The sequence below is a fragment of the Periplaneta americana genome, chromosome 16 (genome assembly GCF_040183065.1).
Source record: "Periplaneta americana isolate PAMFEO1 chromosome 16, P.americana_PAMFEO1_priV1, whole genome shotgun sequence".
NCBI classification, from domain to species: Eukaryota; Metazoa; Arthropoda; class Insecta; order Blattodea; family Blattidae; genus Periplaneta; species Periplaneta americana.
The window spans coordinates 19,240,878-19,262,654 of NC_091132.1; the positions used below are offsets into that span (position 1 = coordinate 19,240,878).

The window sequence follows — 21,777 nt, forward strand, 5'->3', positions numbered from 1 at the left end:
ACCATTTTATCCTGCTAAGAGATCTTGCTGAAATGATAGGGAGACTACAAAATTTCTTAGGCTCCTTATTTTATCAGTAAGTAATACCTTTTGGTCTTTCCTTAGGAACTGTAATTTTTGTGCTCTCTCGAGCCAATACTGAAGAGAATGACGCATATAAATATCTACACTACACCGCCATTAGGTATATGAAGAAGACCCAACCCCACTTGATTAATAATTATAAAAATAATTGATTTTTAATAACACTATTATTATCTTACGTAAGTTTTGTAGTTACATATATATATAGCCACCACTTAGTAAATTATAGAAATGAACGTCTAATTTAAGATATTCTCTACATCTACTTATATAACTTCAAAACGTTTCACTTTCATATCATCAATATAGCATTAATATGTATAATTAATGAAAAATAGTCATATCATAGCATAAACTATAATAATATTTCATTTCTAATGGTAATAATGTCATCAAACCACCTCAAGTTTGGTACATTTTAATATTCAATACACAGCTGTACTCAGAAAATTACACACCGCAGAATCAAACTTGTAAATTATTTTTAGTAAGTCTTGAAGTTTTTAATAACCAATTGAACTTAAACTCTAAATATGTCAGCAATCCTGTAGGTCATGGCCTTTGTATAGTAGCCTGTTATTTATTGTACTCTGTGTTTTGTTCTATTTTGAAATGCAATTAGTTCTCAAAACTGACGAATGATGTTTTCGGAAAATAGGAAAATTATGTAGGAAAACTAACGCTTCACTGAAAGTTACTATTTTTCTGAAAATCCTTGGACGCCAAGCTTCAAAATGACGGGAGATTCATTAAAATCCGTTCAACCGTTTTCTCGTAATTTCCATTACCAGTTCAAATTATATATACATATATAGACTCATAAAAATTCTGGGAGTTCGAAGCAAACCCGCAGCTACAGCTGGGACGAAAGCTTCACGTTTACAACTTTGTTTCTTACGCAAATATAGAGCGATCACCAAACTCATCGGGCATTTATGGAAATTTTCAGAGATTCCGCTATTTCGTAAACTTCAGTATACAGCACAAATTTCTCCTTCAAGTATTACGTCTCGTAAACTGCCTGAATATCTGTCACGGTTCGTAGGACACACAAACAGTGAACGTTTCGAAGGCCTCCTCTTTGCTGTATTGAATATCGCTCAGTGGTCGGTTTTAATCAATTACAACAGCATATATGATATAGGTATACTACAAAAATCTACAGAATTCTTGAATCGGCTTTCTGTCAATTGCAATAGTCTCATAATTCAATAACATACAGGATTAAAAAAAAGCATCCTGGGAACACAATGCCACATCGAAACAGAGAGGACAATACCGATAGTTAAATTCCTGTCTATATATTCTGCCGAAGTGTTAGTAATTCGACAAGCCCTGATATCAATGAAAAAAATACTACAAACTCCACAATTATGTTATTTTCCAACTCAAAAATTGCAGTAACAAATGAATCGGTCATTCGTAAAACTACTCGTACATGGGTCACAGAAAACAAGTTTCGAGAAAAATAGGAAAAATTTACAGGAGGACCATACATTAATATGTCTGATTACAAAAGCATTGTATTTTACGTATCTCATTTCATATCACCTTAAAGTATTTTTTAATTTCTTGGACTCGTGTTGTTTTAATAAGTACCAATAACAAAAACTCTAGTACCGTAGAAGAGGGTAAAGCCGATCAAAATTTTGCAATTTTTTTTTTTTTTTTATGATATTGAGGTTATGCAATGGAGCGAAGTTCCTCAGAAAATAGCATTTTGTCGTCATATCTTTCACTCATGAAGGCATATTACCAGAATTGAATTACAATCTATAAAAAACTGATTTTTTTATTTGAATTGTGATCGATGTTACCTGTTTAAATAGGGTAAAGTCGATAACCATTGAATTTTTAGTTCAAGATCGATTTTAAAATATTACGGAGTAAAATCGATCACTGTTTATGTTTTTAAAAACAAATTAAGTGTATTACATATATTTTATTTGTTATAAGAGGTGTAAAAACAATAATAATCTAGAATATATGCCTATAGCGTTATATAGTGTGTCTTTTGTTACTGTGATCATACAATTCGATACAAATAGGCCTATAGGTATCCACTGTACAAACGTGACTATGATTGCCAACTTATAAAACATAAAAACACATTTTAACACTTCACATACCAACAAAGATTTAAAAATTCAAAATTTACATTGAAATACCACACTTACTTACTTACTTACTTACTTACTTACTTACTTACTTACAAATGGCTTTTAAGGAACCCGAAGGTTCATTGCCGCCCTCACATAAGCCCGCCATCGGTCCCTATCCTGTGCAAGATTAATCCAGTCTCTATCATCATATCCCACCTCCCTCAAATCCATTTTAATATTATCCTCTCATCTACGTCTCGGCCTCCCTAAAGGTCTTTTTACCTCCGGCCTCCCAACTAACACTCTATATGCATTTCTGGATTCGCCCATACGTGCTACATGTCCTGCCCATCTCAAACGTCTGGATTTTATGTTCCTAATTATGTCAGGTGAAGAATACAATGCGTGCAGCTCTGCGTTGTGTAACTTTCTCCATTCTCCTGTAACTTCATCCCTCTTAGCCCCAAATATTTTCCTAAGAACCTTATTCTCAAACACCCTTAATCTCTGTTCCTCTCTCAAAGTGAGAGTCCAAGTTTCACAAACATATACAACAACCGGCAATATAACTGTTTTATAAATTCTAACTTTCAGATTTTTGGACAGCAGACTGGATGATAAGAGCTTCTCAACCGAATAATAACACGCATTTCCCATATTTATTCTGCGTTTAATTTCCTCCCGAGTGTCATTTATATTTGTTACTGTTGCTCCAAGATATTTGAATTTTTCCACCTCTTCGACGGATAAATCTCCAATTTTTATACTTCCATTTCGTACAATATTCTGGTCACGAGTATATTTATGTATATCCTTATGGGGGAATGTTGTACTTTTGACAATTAAATTTTTCGATGTGGCAAAGTTGACTAATCTAACTCCATTGTCACTACTAATTGCGTGTAGGCTCTCTTTTCCAATAGTTATCCCATCAATATAAGTTATACTATGACACTTTTCTATTTATAAGTGTTAGTTGGAGGTATTTCGGTAAGCAATTTATTCTTCCTGCTGGTCCTATCTGTTTCGAGTAGGTCGATGGCATGATCGACTTAACCCTCCAAAGGTACAAGTTTTCTTAAAATAATAAGTTCCAATACTAACATTTACGAACTGCAAAACTATTATTTCAGAATACAATCTCAACGAAAAGTACTTGCGTATACTTCCTGTCTCCTTTCACTGCTGAATATAATTTAGAGTTTGTAAGACTTTGTTTTCATTTAAGAGAAAAAGTTGAGAATAACAATTTTCACTTCAACGGTAATTACACAGTGTTCCCATTGTCGGCATTCGCAGGCTTTTTGTTGTCCCTCTCGCTTACATTTGCAATGTCAGGCAATGAAGTTAGCATAACAAAATTTTAACAAGTAACTGAGAAAATATATAATTTTCAATAAAAATCGAAAATGATCGATTATACACCCACTGATTGACTCTACCCACTTCTACGGTATCCTGTCAAAATATGAAGTGCAATGTTCGTTGCAGTGTGAAATACATTATTATACAGTTTCAATCAATTTATATTATTTATATTTCATATTCATATCATTCACAAATTAAATTCAAAATATCATAGCCGACTTAAAAAAAAAGTTATTCGCGAGTAATTAATTTTCATACCAGTGTGTCACATGTTTAATGCAGTGTGAAATACATTATTATATAGTTTCAATCAATTTATATTATTTATATTTCATATTCATATCATTCACAAATTAAATTCAAAATATCATAGCCGACTTAAAAAAAAAGTTATTCGCGAGTAATTAATTTTCATACCAGTGTGTCACATGTTTAATGACAATTTATGAGTACAGACATATCTTTAGTTCACAAGAAGAAAATAACATAAATAGCATATTATCCCTCCGAAAAAAACTGTGTTTCTTGCTTTGGGATGTCTCTTCGAGGACTTTTTCTCTTTATATCATGCAGTTCTACAAGTCCTTGAAGGTACACAGGTACACATCTTGTTCATTTTTGCTTTCAAATGACGTAATTTTATCAAAACTGTCTATTCTATCTGGTACAGGTACTTTCATAGAACACTATTGATTATGTTTTCTTCTTCTGAACTCTTGGAACTACACTCACTGTCCAACACCTTGACAAATAAGTGCATGATGGCAAATGAGTCATGGCTGCATCATGGCGAGTCGGGACTGATGTTGTTTTGAAAGAACTCGATATTTTAAGATTTTATAGAATTGTTAATAATGATCGGACTCATGTTGTTTTGACTGGAAATTATACGTCTACCCATAGCGCTTCCTATAGTTCCGGTGACTCATTTTCGTAAAAATGTGGACTCGTGTGCTTTTGCAAATGACCGATTCAAATATATGTACAGCGCAATTATCTAAAAATTAGGATTGTTAGACTTCAATTCTAAATATTCCTTAAGGGGACCGGGACCTTGTAATATGCTCAAAATTGCATTTTTTTTTAAATTGATTTAGACTATATTCTCTGAAAAAAAATATTCTTTCCAACGGTATATCATTTATGCACATTATTATTATTATTATTATTATTATTATTATTATTATTATTATTATTATTATTATTATTGTCCTGGAAATATATTTCAAAAATTTTTTTCTGCGTTGAGGAATATGCAGCTGCGATGTTGTGATAACTTTGGCAGCCATTTTCTATAAGTTTGTATTTTTCTCTATAAAGTGTACCATATCTCAGCTTCTAGTAGCTAGATACATTTCAATTTTTCTGTGTGTATTTAGTTGGTATTGTAGCATAAACTGACATAGGGGATTTTAAAATATAATGGTTTTTGAAGCAGATTTCTTGAAAAATATAGCAAAAATGAGGTAAAAAATTACGTATTCAGAAAAAAAATTAATAAATTTATAAAATATTGTTTTTTTTTTTAACTTTCCATCAGATTACTTACAAGCAGATACCGGAATTTTGGCAGAATCCCTTTTTAAATGTGTTAAATCTATCTTCATTTTGAAAGTAAATCTGTACGAATTATACCTTTGAGATTGAAACGTCACAGTTTTATGTTGCCCTTTTCTGTCTTTTTTTAATATATATGCCTATAATTTACAAAATAAATGCTTTTTTTGCCTTTATTTGATTATTTATCTATTATTTATTAATTTATTATTAAAAATTGCCTACAGGTATAATTTAATTTATTTCTATAACCGCTACAATGGAAGTGACTTCACTGAATGTATGTTATTGTCTTTCAATCAGTTCATATTCTCTTTGCAACAGTGAGTGCTGCCGTGCAAAAATGTATAACAGTAAGCGTTTTAATTATCGCTTGTGTTTATTTGACAAGGCAACACTGAGTGCGGGTCTAACGTAATTTTTAACGGTTATTTTTCTTTCAGTTTTCATTGCGACGTTGTTGTAGCTAGCAGTAAGATACCGAAATTCAGTGTTCCTTTACACAGTAAATTGCAAAGTTAGGTTAATACTTTTGGATCCGACGTATTTTGTACTGACGGTAAAGTACTTAGGTACATTCAAAATATGTGAACAGTCAGTGAACTACAAAAATAAATATTTCATATCGCAACATATCAGTACCGGTACAACCAAATGTAAAAATTCTCTTTCCAAGGCTACTGAGAAGGAGATTTCCTTGCTTCCAATGGTAATTGCAACATCGAGCTGAAAATCTCAATTTGCATTCGACTTATGTAAAGCTTTTCTTGCTGCCGAAATCCCTTTGTGGAAAGTGCAAGGTTGTGGGTCTAGTGCAAGGTTTTTATAATTGCCTTTTATTGCGTATTTTAGCTATTTATGATGCCTTTCTGTCTGCCTATTTTAATGATTCGTAATGCCTAAACTTCCGGTCTCTGCTTATAAGAGTTATAAATAAGCTGTAAATGTTTCATTGTTCTACTCGGAACAGTTTTAGAGAAAATTTACTGTAAATATCATTAATTTAACATGTGTGAAGATAGGAGATTCCCGATCCCCAAATAAATTAGATCTATAAGTTACTAATAAAACAACAATATCCAACTCATCTGGATTCCGGGCCATGAGGGTATTCCAGCAAATGAGATCGTTGATACATTAGCTAAAGATATCACAAACCTAGAAAACACTAGTGGCTTGAGCAGCAAATGCTGCAAACTAAGTTCATTAGACGTTCAAATAAACATTTTTCAGATTTATTTTCAATGAAGAATACCAGACATTCGGAAAGTTATTTGCTTCTATAATAATGAAACATACTCCCTCTAAATGTTTTTATGCCAAATACTTTTTCTTGAACCTATACACCTTCAGTTTTCTAGTTTGAAAGCGAAAACGCAAGTAACAATGTCAGGACGATCAGACGGTTTTTCATGTGGGAGTCAAGCAGTAGCTATTTCAGGTCATTGTGGATTGTAGGTGAAAGTTAAAAAAATGTCAGGTTTGCCATGCTTTCGAACAATAGACATAGCATCTTGGTATAACTGTTGCATGTTTCGTAAACTACCTTGAAATGTAGAGGGTAAAATCAGTTTATCCTGCTAAGAGATCTTGCTGAAATGATCAGGAGACTACAAAATCTTGTAGGCCTCATATTTTATCAGTAATTAATACCTTTTGGTCTTTCCCTCTTAGGAACTGTAATTTTTGCGCTCTCTCGAGCCAATGCTGAAGAGAATCACGCATATAAATATCTACACCACACCGCCGTATATGAAAAAGACCCAACCCTACGTGATTAATAACTATAAAAATATTTGATTTTTAATAACAATATTATTATCTTACGTAAGTTTTCAGTAACACAGGCCTATACTATATAGGCCTATACCATATAGCCGCCACTCGGTAAATTGTAGAAATCAAGATCTAATTTAAGATAATATTCTCTACATCTATTTATATAACCCAAAAACGTTTCACTTTCATATCATCAATATAGCATTAATATGTATAATTAATGAAAAATAGTCACATCATGGCATTAACTACAATAATATTTAATTTCTAATCGTAATAATGTCATCAAACCACTTCAAGTTTTGTAGTTTTTAATATCCAATACAAACCTGTACTCAGAAAATTACACACCGCAGAATCAGACCTGTAAATTTTTAGCACATCTTGAAGTTTTTAATCACCAATTTAATTTGAGCTCTAAATATGTCAGCATTCTTGCAGATTATGGCCTTCGTGTAATATTGTTTACTGTAGTGTGTGTTTTGTTTTATTCTGAAATGCAATTAGTTAGTGACGGCAGATGGATTTTTAGAAAATAGTAAAAATTATGTTGAAAAATTGACATTTCACTGAAAACTACTATTTTTCTGAAAAACTTTGAGTTCCAAGCTTCAAAATGAGGGGTCATTTATTAAAATCTGTTCAGCCGTTTTCCCGTAATTTCCATTACCAGTTCAAATTATATATATATATATATATATATATATATATATATATATATATATATATATAAATGTGTTATTTTGTCTCTCACAAATTAGTGATGTGATTCAATTACAAAAAAGTGCCTTTTAATATATCGCCTCAACAATGAATTTTAGATAGTACGGCGTACATTCCAATGGCTAAACCGTGGTTTTATAGTAAAAAGAATACTCGGGACGAACTAGCACTCTTTTTTAATATATCTTTTAAACAAGCTTTGACTCCGGAATATTTATTCCGTATTAAAAAATCTGACATTGTTTTGTATTTTATTGCATTGTATTGTATTTATTTACATTCCATGGTATTCATATATTGCTTCACAGCTAGAATATGGAACAAGTTAAAAAACATAATCTTTTATAAAGTCTTAATTTATTCTTCAAAGCATTAATTTTTGGAAGCATTGCAAAATGGTATAACCTTAGGACGCTACGAATATGTGTACTAGAAAAAAAAAAAAAATTAAAATGTTGAATAAGGGATTCGAACCCGAACTGCATACAATGCACTTACTGTTCGTATTCGAGTCCAGCGCGCTACCGCCTGAGCCACGTCGTTACGTTTTGTTAGGTTGCAGCAATGAATAGATACGCTGCAATCGTTTGACTCGTAATTTTTCAATTTTTTTTTCTCTTGAACCCAGGCCTATATGGAAAAAAGGCGAGACACGTGTCTTATGGATTTGGCCATACTTTCATCCAAAATTTTCCCGACCCGAATTCTGACATCTTTTTGTTAGTTAATTTCAATATGATTTCAACCAAATTTTACGGCTGATATATTAAGCATCTGTGTGCATTGCTTCATTGCTTCCTATAATTTGGTCTGATTTAAAGCACTGTATCATAATAACCCTCTAGGCGTATCACAGTAGCTCATGGTTTTGTTTTAATTTTATCCATTATTAAAAAATATTCAACTCCAGACCCTTCATATATCGGTATGTCTAAAGTAGTACAAGACTTGATTTTTTAAAATTTGTATATGCCTTCACAGAAAAAATTACACGAAAACTTTGATTTCTTGCATCATAATAGCGTTACTTGATCGTATAACAGATGACGAGGGATATAGGTAGTTTACCAACTTACTACCACAGAAATCAAATAAAACATAAATCTAATCGACATGAATATCGTACTCGAAGACAAAAGTCTACTTTCCCATTAATTGAGCCTAAATGTCATACAAGTGCAGCTCTTAAACATGGTACCAGTTTCGGCCCAAGACTCTATAATAAAATCACAAACCATTTTCCAAATTTGAAATATTTAAAAATTGAACCTTTTAAAAAAGAAATTTATAAAATTATTCATGATATATAATATAAACAAATGTTTGTATTTTTTACCTTTTTATTTCTGTCGACTATATTCATGTTTTTATTGAATATCACTGGCTTCTGTCTGATTGTCAATTTATATTATACTAGCCGTACCCGTGCGCTCCGCTGCACCTATTAGAAATAAATATAAAGTAATTACATAATTAAAATAGGACATTTGATCCAGGAAACATTCGTCTTTGATAGAAGAATAAATCGTTTAATATGTTACTTAATTTAAATTGTATTTAAATAATTAAAATGCGATCATTTTGGTCCAGAGAGCACTCAGAAATTACTGTAATAACATTATAGCATTATGTCCATCTAGAGAAACTACACTTTCCAATGATGAAATAATAATTAATTATACAAATCGGTTAATTTAGCTTCCGATATTACTTCATACAAACTCATAAACATTGTCTGTAGGCTAAGTTTAATAGCTTTCGATTGTTGTTGTTCAAGGCCCCTTATAGACGAAGTCATTTGTTATTTCATTGCACCGTCTTAGATGGCGTTATTTTAATTTTAAAACTCATTTATCTCATTAAATATCAGTCCTATCAAAATTTTGTAAAGAATAAAACTTATCGGAAATCATTTTTAAAGAAACTTTTGTTATGTAATATTTTTCACAAAAATCAATAATAAGCGAGATATTTTTATTTATTTAATTCAGGCCCCCTTATAACGCCCCTTTTAAATAATGTATTTTGAATGCCATATAGCCTAAAATCTAAGTTACAACGAACTTAATTTATATTCCAATTTTCATATAAATCGGTTCAGCCATTATCGCGTGAAAAGGTAACAAACATACAGACAGACAGACAGACAGACATACAAACAAAAATTTCAAAAATGTGATTTTCGGTTTCAGGGTGGTTAATTATATATGTTGGGATCAATTATTGTTGGAAAATCGAAAATTACCAGAAAATTTCGGCTACATATTTATTATTAGTATAGATGTGTTTTTTCCTCTCTTTTTGTCTTTCTTCTTTTGTTTTGCTCTTGTGTGTTATTTATTGGTTTGAATTAAGTTACTGTATTTAGTAAACTGTGCTTGTAAATTTTATGTTATATTATTGGCTAAGACCACACCGTACACGAGCCTGGCTCTACGGTAGTGGCTAGAAACATTTTCGTTTTATAATTTTAATTTGCACTCGCTAGCTAGCTAGTTCTTCTTCTTCTTCTTCTTCTTCTTCTTCTTCAGTCCCTTCTGCTGCTAAGCGTCGGGTTCGCCTCTCTCCGTCCATTTCATCCATTTTTCCCGGTCTCTACACATTCTCTTCATCTCTACCATTGTTTTTCCCTTCTGTTGGCCTATTATTTCTATTGTATCCTCCTATTTAATCCTTGGTCTTCCTCTTCTCTTTCTTCCTTCCACTCTCATTTCCATCACCTGTTTAACCTTCCTTTCTTCTCCCATACGATATACATGCAAAACCATTTCAACCGCCTTTCATTAATCACCTATGTTAATGCTTTTCTCAGTTTAACTTCTTCTCTTATCCTGTCATTCCTTATCCTATCTCTTCTGGTCTTTCCTACAGTTCTTCTAAGATATTTCATTTCCACTGCTGTTAATTTACTTCGATGTTTATCTAAGAGTGGTAAGCTTTCGGTACTATATTGTATTATAGGTTTAATTATTGAATTATATATCTGTATTTTTGTCTTGGTGATTATTTCTTTTTTCCCAACTATTGTATTACTTATTTGATGTTCCAATTCGTAATGTCGTTTTCCATTCCGGTCGTCGTCTGGGTGATCCGTCCGGTCCGAGGCTACCTTGGTTTCTCTGAATCAGATTTACCTCTACATGGGTGATTAGCCCAATGTAGAGTGGTTTTAGGGTGGCCTTGCCTTGCTTTTCTGTTAAGGTGTGCTCCCTTAGCCTTTGTGGATCCCTCCACCCCGCAAGGCAGCGGTTACTCTCTCAATTATGAGGAGTAGAAAGTGGATTGCTTCTTAGTCTGGTCCTTCATTATATGCCCGTCTGGCATGGGAGGCCCTGCCAGTAGCTATGCTACCGCCAGCATAGCCATATAACTCATTAGAACACTCGAGCCCAACCACCAGCTTCAAGGTAGCTAGCTATACCTTATTTTATTTCAAGGAGTGCAGTTCGGTGGCTCCTTTGAACACCCACTTACAGATTTATGACTTCCTACACAAACACCTCTGACAATTCCATCCTGTCCCCTCGTCCCAACATTGCACAGTTGCCACAATCCTGGTGACCTTCGAAATTATGCAGTGAAACTGATGGGATTCTTGGAATTCGGAAAAGATGCGGCAACTCTGCCTCCACGTGGATTTGACGGGCACCTGTCAATTCTTCTGAACAAGGGTTGTGATTGGTTACTAACAAGAGAAGACAAGATTTCCGTCACAGTAAGGAAGACATTTATTTATGACAACCAATTAGTAGGGGGCAGTAGAAGGTCTGTCGGCAAAGTCCTTTCTATGAAACTGCACTCCATGAAAAAAAATGAAGTATAGTTGAATAAATAAAATTAAATAAATCGTACCATACGTCGCAATGGAGACAAGAGAATCGTATTGTTCATGATTAACAGATTAGGGGGAAAGTATCGTTTTAGGGTACTTGCAATTTTATTTGGCTATTGATTTTTGCAGTGAGCTATTCGCGACATTTTGGGCTACTGGAAATATTTATTGTTAGGCTATTTTTAGGCAATATTTTTGTAAAGAAATCTAAAAGCTATAAAAATATAATTTTAAATATTATCAGCTACCACCACCGCCGTCTAGATAAGCGTATACAGTGTTTTAATTATTTCTTATTGCCGCATACAATAAATACTAAATTCAACCTGAGTTAAAGATTACAACAATTACAGCTTTGCAGAGATCAATTCACACCTGCACCGCGCCGCAAAGGAACCGCTTGCTCAATTTCGAATCATTGGCCTATAACAATTACTCGTCATTTTTAGTGTGTAAATGCAGGCAATGTCCTTATCAAATCGTTTCCTAAGTTAAATTTTAATGAACTTCATGAAGCTCTTGTCACAGACAGTGTGATCAGCGATAACACACGCCCAAAAAAACTATTTTATTATAATGTAAAAAATTGACTTGAAATTATCGTATTTTAGAGAAGATTTTTAATACCATTATGATATAGCCTGTCGTTTATTGGATGAAATTATTGCACAAATAATAATTATCATATAGCGTGGCAACCCTGGATGTGCAGTAGGGTGGAGTGAATCTGTACAGGAAATTGTTTTCATCTGTTTTTTTAATGTAATAGTTGCAAAAATCTGTCATTTCACTTAACTTAAGAATGTGAAAAATATGAAGTTTCTACAGAGTGTAACAAAAGTTTCTGGTACAGTGAAAATTTTAGTTTTTTTTTTTTTTTTTCCAAATATTTGATGGTAAATATCACATTTTCAACCAAATTATTAATAAAGGATTGCATCACACCACAATCAAGTAGTTCCAACTCCTACACCATAAAATTTGGTCATGCTTCCTGAGAAAATTGAAACTAAACAAGGGAATAATTTTAACATCTGTTACAGAAACTTTTGTTACACTCTGTATATATAATTTTTGCGATGCCCCAAGGGATTTCAAGTTTCTAAAAATTATAATTTTTAGTTTTTTTATTTATTTGTTCTATTATTTTGTTTTTCATTATACAGGGTGATTCAGGAGGATTTATCGTCCCTTATGGAACTTATTTCCGAAGACATTCTGAAGTTGTCTGTAAAATACCATTATTCTTAAGTTTTAAGGGTAAAAGAATATTACAGATAAAGAATAAAGTATTCAGGATTATCATTTCTTTAATTAGCTAGTATTCTGAAGCTAAAAATGTGTTGTGAATTCCATAGTTGCTTCGTACAGATTTTTTAAACTACAAAATTACATTTTCTTACGTATTTATCGCAACAATTGTTACAAATCACGCCACTCTTGTAAATTCTTCAAGATTGTACATTAGAATGCATAATTAAGCTGTAAATGACCAAGTTCCTAAAGTCGTATGATTGGTAATAGTTTTTTTTTAAATCTGATTTCACACTGAGCTGGAGACGTGTCTGCTAACAATGAGCCTGGTTTTAAGTTTTAAGTATATCTGTGTTACATAAACTCTAATGCGGAATGATAAATTAAATATATTATCATCTATCATAAATGAAAATAATAATTCAGTTTATTATGACTTTATGATTAAATACATTAATTCATTTACAAAAACAATACATACATTAGATTAAGAGTTTAATGAATCCGGAATACCTTATTTGTACAACAATGGATGAAGCAGGAAACGGATGTGGTTGCACTAAATCGAGTTCACATAAAACGTTAATATTGTGTACTCGCACAATGAAAAGGTGTGTTAATACCATACTAAACTCTGGTTTATGATCAATTATCATTGTCCGTAAGTACATACAAAAAATTATAACATCTTTACAGGATAATAAACTTAAAAATATCATCTCTCTCTGCCTGGAATCATAAAAAATGCGAAATAAGTAGCTAGCCGCTGACGGTAAAATCACAGTCTAGTATATAAAGTCGCGAAGCTCAATACGTAGTAAATATGCAAACATTAGATAGTTGCTCACCACTAGGATCGCTAATATCGCCTCATTACAGGCAATGCAAAATAGTACCGTCACAGTCTATTGTTTCTAGCACCCTCAAAACTCAAGCTTCGTGACTGTATATAGTAGACTGTGGTAAAATTCTGTAGCTGACGACAGTCCTAAAAACACAAGATTTAGCTACAAAACCGCTGACTTGGCAACACTGCTAACAATGCTATGAGAGTCTGACCGGAATGTTACTTCTTTGTAGTGTAGAAAATTTGTTATAACCGGCTAAGTACGATGCACTCTATTTGTTTTGTTGCCCCGTAGGTAGAACAGCAGAATCAGCTGGACGATGCTTTCTATAGCACGCAACAGTGAAGCCTATTTTGACGAAAATGTAAGGACTGTCTCCCTGCTCACCCGATTCCAATCACCTTGGAAATGTACGGCTAGAGGTGAAGAAACGGAATCAACTGAGGATAAAGAAGGCCTTGTGGGCTGAAATTCAAGAAGCCTGGGACACACTACCGACATCTGATGTCATTTCAGGCGAGTAATTCGACCTGGCGGGTCACATAGTGTATAAGGGAAAATTTTTTTTGTTATTTTTTTCATATAAGACCATTTATTTTTCTTGGGATCTGTTCCTTCATTATCTATTTTCATTGGTATCACAAATGATTTAAATATAAAAAAGACAGTAATCGGGATGCTAAAGTGTTTTGTTAAACAAAACGTAAAAGTAAACTTGAGGCAGAACTCGACTCCAGGACCTTACAATCGGTACACGAGCACTTTAAACTCTCCAGCCATGAGAACACTGTAGGTCGGGTATTTCTTTATGGTTTATTACACGTACTCTTCATGTATAAGAGAAACCGCAAAGGATCGAAGGAAAACATAACTTTCTAGTATGAATGCAGCTTTATACGAGTGCTTCCAAAGTCTGTCTATGTCCAATTAGTTTCTCGAGCTTTAGCATTTTCTTTGTCTTACGGTATGCCATGGAAATTAGAAAAATTCAAGTTGGAAGTTCAGTGCGTGCTATAAAAAAGCCCCTGGGAGTCAGTCTACCGTACCCCACATGTTCTTTACGAGAATAGTTTCAATAGTGATTGAAAACAGCTGCAGTAATAATTCGATATAAACTTGTTTAATGATTAATGCGTTGGTTTTGAACAAAGAAGCATTAATTTTCAATACGCGGATCCCTGAAGGTAGTTAATGGCTCTCAGCTACACTAATAGGTTCTATAAATAGTTCGACTGCATTTAAGGATTCGATCATAGTTTTTTCTTTTCATACTCTTTCTTGATATCGTAGTCCAATAGCAATGATTCTAGAAGGTTCTAGTTACCACTACTTCAAAACCGAAATATGTAAGCGATGAAACATACGAGGTATCTCGGAAAGCAACGCACAACAATTTCTTTACAGCTGTTAACTACTGAGTGAAGATGGAATGTGTCTACTTTTGAAGAAAAACGAAGAATTCGAGTGAAATCCACAGGGGAATATTGAAGGTGTATGGCGCTTGATTGGATCATAGCAACATCTCCAGGTTCTTCGAAGAAGTCCGGCCGACCAGTGACCGCAGCAACACCACCCAGTGTCAGAGCCATTAAGACGGCAACCATCCACCCTACAGTCCAGATCCCGCACCGTCTGTCTTTCATCACATCAGACCAATGAAGAAATTCATAGGAGGCCAACGCTTCGGTTCGGATTAAGAAGTGAAATCAGTCGTGTTCATAAAAAACTGAGTTTTGTGAACGAAGTGTCCTGAATATGGTGTCACGATGAGAAATGTGTCGAGAGGCTTGATTGCAATGTCTAAGAATAGGTAAAATCTGTAGTGTACTTGTGTATTATTTCGTTTTGCTTACCTATGAAATAAGTTGCCAATTGTTGTGCGTTACTCTTCGATCCACCCTCGTATTATGAACCGAAATGTTCCACAGCAGTACCTATAAAAACTTGAATCCTGCCTTCGTAATTATTCACGGTTCGAAACTTTGAAACTCGTGACAGAAAAGTGAATGATAGCGACAGACTAATATTGAATACAAAATATTCCGGTAATCAGTATACGTCGACATGATCTAGCTCCATGCGGGTTGTCATTGATCTCATATATCTCATATTTCGGTATAACATAGTCTGAATCCAACGTTCCTCATTATCTACTTGGGTTGTGACGTTCTCATGGTTGTGTTGCTAGAAATTACATACTCAAAATATGTTTAAGTAAATGCATAAATTTTGTCTGTTCTTTACACGTACCTCATTATGTGCGTTATTTATTCCGAACGAAAAAAAAGAAAAACAAATTAATTTGAGGGGTTACAGATAACTTACGTAATAAGAAATAATATGAGAATAGCAAATGAATCGATGAAACATTATCCAATGAAATACGCGACCATAAGAACCGTTGGAAAGCCGAAAGAAAATAAAACAATTAACATAGGTAACAGATCGACTGCACATGTTTAATATAAAAATAAAATTCGTAACATTCACGTGATGATGTCAGTGTAAGTTATCTTGATTCCGCCTGCGAAACATTAAATACCTCCCACATGTCTGGACTAATATTTAGGCTGCCTAACCTAAAATGAACGGCCTAAATCAGAGACCTTATACACTGAAGTTTTTTTTACGAAAAAAGTTGGAAAATGGTCTAATTTTCAGAGGGAAGTTTGTTTGATATGTAAAGAATTCATGTATGTATGTATGTATGTATGTATGGTGTAAATGTGGTGTGGTGTGGTGTGGTGTAAGTGTGGTGTAAAAGTGGTGTGAGTGTGGCGTAAGTGTGGTGTAAATGTGGTGTGGTGTGGTGTAAGTGTGGTGTAAAAGTGGTGTAAGTGTGGTGTGGTGTGGTGTAAGTGTGGTGTGGTGTGAGTGTGAGTGTGAGTGTGATGTAAGTGTGGTGTGAGTGTGATGCAAATGTGGTGTGATGTGGTGTAAGCCGTGTATGTCTTTATTCACACTGCAAATGGGTAAATACCCGATGGCATTGGTAACTAATTACACTCAATAATGACAATTAATAATAATGATAGAAACGATCATGATTTTAAAATAAAATGTAGGAAAGAAAGAACAGAGTTCGACTTATCGATTATTATTGACACGTGAAGTACACACAATGTGGTCGGAACCTAGAAAATTCGAACGAATTTAGGTAAATTCGTTATCTAGAAGCAAAATTTTGATCCCAATATTTAGAATTCTGTAGTGGCTGAGATGAACAGATATTCGCTTTGACGATAGTAGTTTAGTTTTCAGTACTGGTTTGTCCTGCTGAATAATAAGTACTGTACTGTGGAAGATGCTGCAGTGTCGGAGATGAAGAGGATGTATGTATGTATGTATGTATATTATATGTATGTATAAATATATGTATGTATGTATGAATTATGTAGGTATGTATGTATGTATGTATGTATGTATGTATGTATGTATGTATATCCTCACCTTGATCTCCAGGGAAGATGCTGCAGTGTCGGAGGTGTTGAGGATGTATGTATGTATGTATATTATATGTATGTATGTATGTATATTATATGTATGTATGTATATTATATGTATGTATGTATGTATGGATTATGTAGGTATGTATGTATATTTTTCCTCACTGTGATCTCCGGGGAAGATGCTGCAGCATTGGAGGTGAAGCAGATGAAGAGGAGCTCACCACCCTCATCCTGATATCCGGGGAAGATGCTGCAGCGTCGGAGGTGAAGCAGATGAAGAGGAGCTCACCACCCTCACCCTGATATCCGGGGAATTGCAGCAGCACAGTTACTTATATTGTAAAACATAATCCTGCATGTACAGATAATCTTTGTAATTTTCCAATGAAATTTCAATAACTCAAAATTTCTATAAATCGAACTATTTTTTTTTTGGTCCCATTGCGATTCGAGAAATCCAGGTCAGACTGATTATTATATAAGATAATAAGGACACAAAATTCTTTTATTATAGAAAATTAAACGAGTTAAAATTTGTTAAAAATTGGATGGCTGTGAAAAAATTACGTTTCAAAGATTTTATGAGAGTAATCGTGAATATGTTCTATTAGAACATAGTATAATATTAATAAATATACCATAATATGAAGTTACTACTGCCAGTGGGTATTTGGTCATGTGCAGTGTAAATAAATATATACAGACTTAAAGCCTAACTCTACAAATGTAAGTTGGAAGTTTCAGTGTCGAGTGCTATAGAGAAGTCCCTGGACATCAGCTTGCCCCAGATGCTCCGTACAAGAATCTGACTGCCTTGCCCAACGCTGTGCAGATGTGCCACATTGACCCAGAGCTGTGGCTGTAATTGATGCAGTGCTGCATCATAACTGACGAAACTGTGAGTATTGCAGTGTCTTACCAGAATTTACTTCTGTGTATTACTCTTGTTGTAATTGGTCAATTATATTGCACCCATTTTGTTTTGTTGTCTCTAAAGAAGAACTTTAGTATCACTTGAACGTCAGGCTGCCATGCCCCAAATGCTCCGCAGAAGAAAGAAGAATACCTCTGCAGGAAGAATACCTGCCCAACGCTGTGCAGATGCGTTATGTCGACCCGATGCTGTTGCTGTAATTGATGGAGTTCTGCACCATAACTAACAAAGCTGTAAGTATTGCAGTGTCTTACCAGAATTTACTAAATTAGTGAGATCGGAAAATGAAAGGTACACATGAAACAGACATAATAACGAGCATATTGGACAATAGTGTAATAAGTTTTAGTATCTAGTATTATTAGAAACAGTGTGTGTTCGATATAGTCTAAGTGATCTGAAAATCAAGAACAAAGTGTTAAAAGTGTCAATTCTGAATGAATTAGAGAAGTGTAATAGGAAATTAAGTATAACGAGAGAGATAATTGAAAATAGGTTAGGAGTCTGGCGAAGGAGGCTAGCTAGGATAGCAAGTATAATAGGTAGAAAATTAGTGACACCTGAAAAAGGAATTGCATACAACAAACAGGCATAATAATGAACTTATTGGACAATGGGGTAGTATGTTTTAGTAACAGGTATTATCAGAAACAGTGTGTGTTTGATATAAGTGTACTGAAAATCAAGAACAGAGTCGTAAAAGTGGCAATTTAGGATGATCTAAATCAAGTTGTTAAGTTTTTAAAGGTGAGAATTGTCGAATGATCTAAATCAAGCTGTTAGGTTTTTGAAAGATGGAAAGAATTGATCAATTTAAAGAGTGTCTATATAAGGTATATCTGCAATGAACGTAATTGTGGCACCAGATACAAAAATTGTGAGGTCCACATTACATGGATGTAAATGATGGCAATCAAATACAATACAATACCAGAATTTACTTCTGTGTACTACTGAAATCCTTGTTGTAACTGTTCAACTACATTTCACCTGTTTTGTTTTGTTGCCTCTAAGGAAGAACTGCAGAATCAGAAGAATATCACCGCAGAAGAGAGAAGAAACCACCGCAGAAGAAAGAAGAATACCCCGCAGGAAGAATCCTGCCCAACGCTGTGCAGATGCGTTATGTCGACCCAATGCTGTGTTCTGTAATTGATGGAGTTCTGCATCGTAACTAACAAAGCTGTAAGTATTGCAGTGACTTACCAGAATTTACTTCTGTGTACTACTGAAATCGTTGTTGTAACTTTTCAACTACATTTCACCTGTTTTGTTTTGTTGCCTCTAAGGAAGAACTGCAGAATCAGAAGAATACCACCGCAGAAGAAAGAAGAAACCACTGCAGAAGAAACAAGAAAGAAGAAACCACCGCAGGAAGAATACCTGCCCAACGCTGTGCAGATGCGTTATGTCGACCCAATGCTGTGTTCTGTAATTGATGGAGTTCTGTATCGTAACTAACAAAGCTGTAAGTATTGCAGTGACTTACCAGAATTTACTTCTGTGTACTACTGAAATCGTTGTTGTAACTGTTCAACTACATTTCACCCATTTTGTTTTGTTGCCTCTAAGGAAGAACTGCAGAATCAGAAGAATACCACCGCAGAAGAAAGAAGAAACCACCGCAGAAGAGAGAAGAAACCACCGCAGAAGAAAGAAGAAACCACCGCAGGAAGAATACCTGCCCAACGCTGTGCAGATGCGTTATGTCGACCCAATGCTGTGTTCTGTAATTGATGGAGTTCTGCACCATAACCAACAAAGCTGTAAGTATTGCAGTGTCTTACCAGAATTTACTTCTGTGTACTACTGAAATCCTTGTTGTAACTAGGGAGCGGATGTTTATGTGCTAAAAAATTTAAATATATTAATTTTTATGTGCTAAAAAGTACGAAAATATTTGCTAAAAATAAAAAAAAAAAATATATATATATATATAGATATATTTTTTTAAATATGACAAAAATGCCTTACTCAGCTTGGAAAAAAAAAATGTTACTAGGTACTCACCAACCACACTTGAGTGCTAGTAGTTGGCCGAGAATTGCAGTGAATAACAAAGGTCGCCTCCAAATTCTCCATCACAAATGCATGCCGATTATCTCTGAATGACGACTTATACTGTGAAAACGATCTTTCCACATCACAGGCCGTCAGACATGCATTTTTAAAGAGAGGAATGTCACAAACACCTACTTCACACATTTTTTTTATATCCACTGTTTTTGCCAAACACATTCTGGAATTTGTCCCTTAGTACTTGTACTTCTGAACCTGGTAGCGAGTCTAGTTTAATTTTCATGGCACGCATCTCCCTGTTTCAGACAACAGGTTTTTGGATGTTTCGAGTTTTTTTATGGAGTCACATAAAAAGCTTAGATTTGCTAATAGGAAAGCCAAATCGGTTTTTAAACAACCATCTTTCAGTATATCTTGAAGGATATTGATTGACGAAGCCTGATAACAGGGAATCACAACAAGACGTATTGCCTTACTTGATGGACATGAGCGAGAGGCGAGAGATTTGTTTAAATTAAATAATGTTCATACCAGAGCTCTTATCTGTTGTGTTTCACAAACAAAGCGTGGAATGAAATCATCTTCAGCAACAATAAACATTCCTAATTATGTGTTGCAAGATCTTTCCTCCTTGTCCACGTTAATTTATTCTCTAATAATAACACTGATATGCTGCCTAGCAGTTCTCAGAACTTCATGCGAAACTATTACAAAAATGGATCACGGATACACCACACAGTGCATAGAAACTCGAAACAACCAAGAATTCTTAAAAAGTTAACATACTTCTGAGTGACATAATTGATTTAGTTTTAAAATGTTTAAAAGTTCTTGTAAAAAATTATTTAAGTAAAAAAACTCCAAGATTTATGTGTTTTTAATAGATTTCCTGAAAATATGTATTTACATAATTTTTTTGTGAAAATATGTGTTTTTCTGTGAAATAAAATTCGGGTTTTAAACTTGAAACTTCATGTTCGGAATTTTTAACTTTGTTAATTGTGTTTTATCACACGCAAAAATAATATTTAATTACATAGAAATCGCTCCTTAGTTGTAACTGTTCAACTACATTTTACCCGTTTTGTTTTGTTGCCTCTAAGGAAGAACTGCAGAATCAGAAGAATATCACCGCAGAAGAAAGAAGAAACCACCGCAGAAGAGAGAAGAAACCACCGCAGAAGAAAGAAGAAACCCGCTGTGCAGATGCGTTACATCGACCCAATGCTGTGACTGTAATTAATGGAGTTCTGCACCATAACTAACAAAGCTGTAAGTATTGTAGTGTCTTACCAGAATTTACTTCTGTGTACTACTGAAATTCTTGATGTAACTGGTTAATTACATTGCACCCGTTTTGTTTTGTTGTCTCTAAGGAAGAACTGCAGAATCACTTGAACGTCAGGCTGCCATGCCCCAGATGCTCCGCAGAAGAAAGAAGAAACCATCGCAGAAGAAAGAGGAAACCACCGCAGAAGAAAGAAGAAACCACCGCAGAAGAAAGAAGAATATCTCTGGAGGAGAATACCTGCAGAAGAATATCTCCGGAGAAGAATACCTGTGAGTATTGCAGTGTCTTACCAGAATTTACTTCTGTGTACTATTGAAAGTCTTGATGTAACTGGTCAACTACATTGTACCCGTTTTGTTTTGTTGCCTCTAAGGAAGAACTGCAGAATCAACCACCTGGATGTCAGGCTGCTGTGGCGCAGATGCTCCGCAGAAGAATACCTCCGTAGAAGACCGGTGAGTATTGCAGTGCCTTTCTAGAGTATTACGTCTATGTACTATAGAAGTATGTGTTGTTACAGTCCAAGTACAGTGCACC

General features: G+C 34.3%; 1 long non-coding RNA gene across 1 annotated transcript; it reads left to right on the forward strand.

Moving 5' to 3' along the window:
* The first annotated feature begins 19,508 nt into the window (after positions 1-19,508).
* On the forward strand, positions 19,509-21,493 carry LOC138692287 (uncharacterized). Its single transcript, XR_011330044.1, has 3 exons — positions 19,509-19,696; positions 21,053-21,221; positions 21,326-21,493. It is a non-coding gene; the product is annotated as an uncharacterized lncRNA (long non-coding RNA).
* The last annotated feature ends 284 nt before the right edge of the window (positions 21,494-21,777 follow it).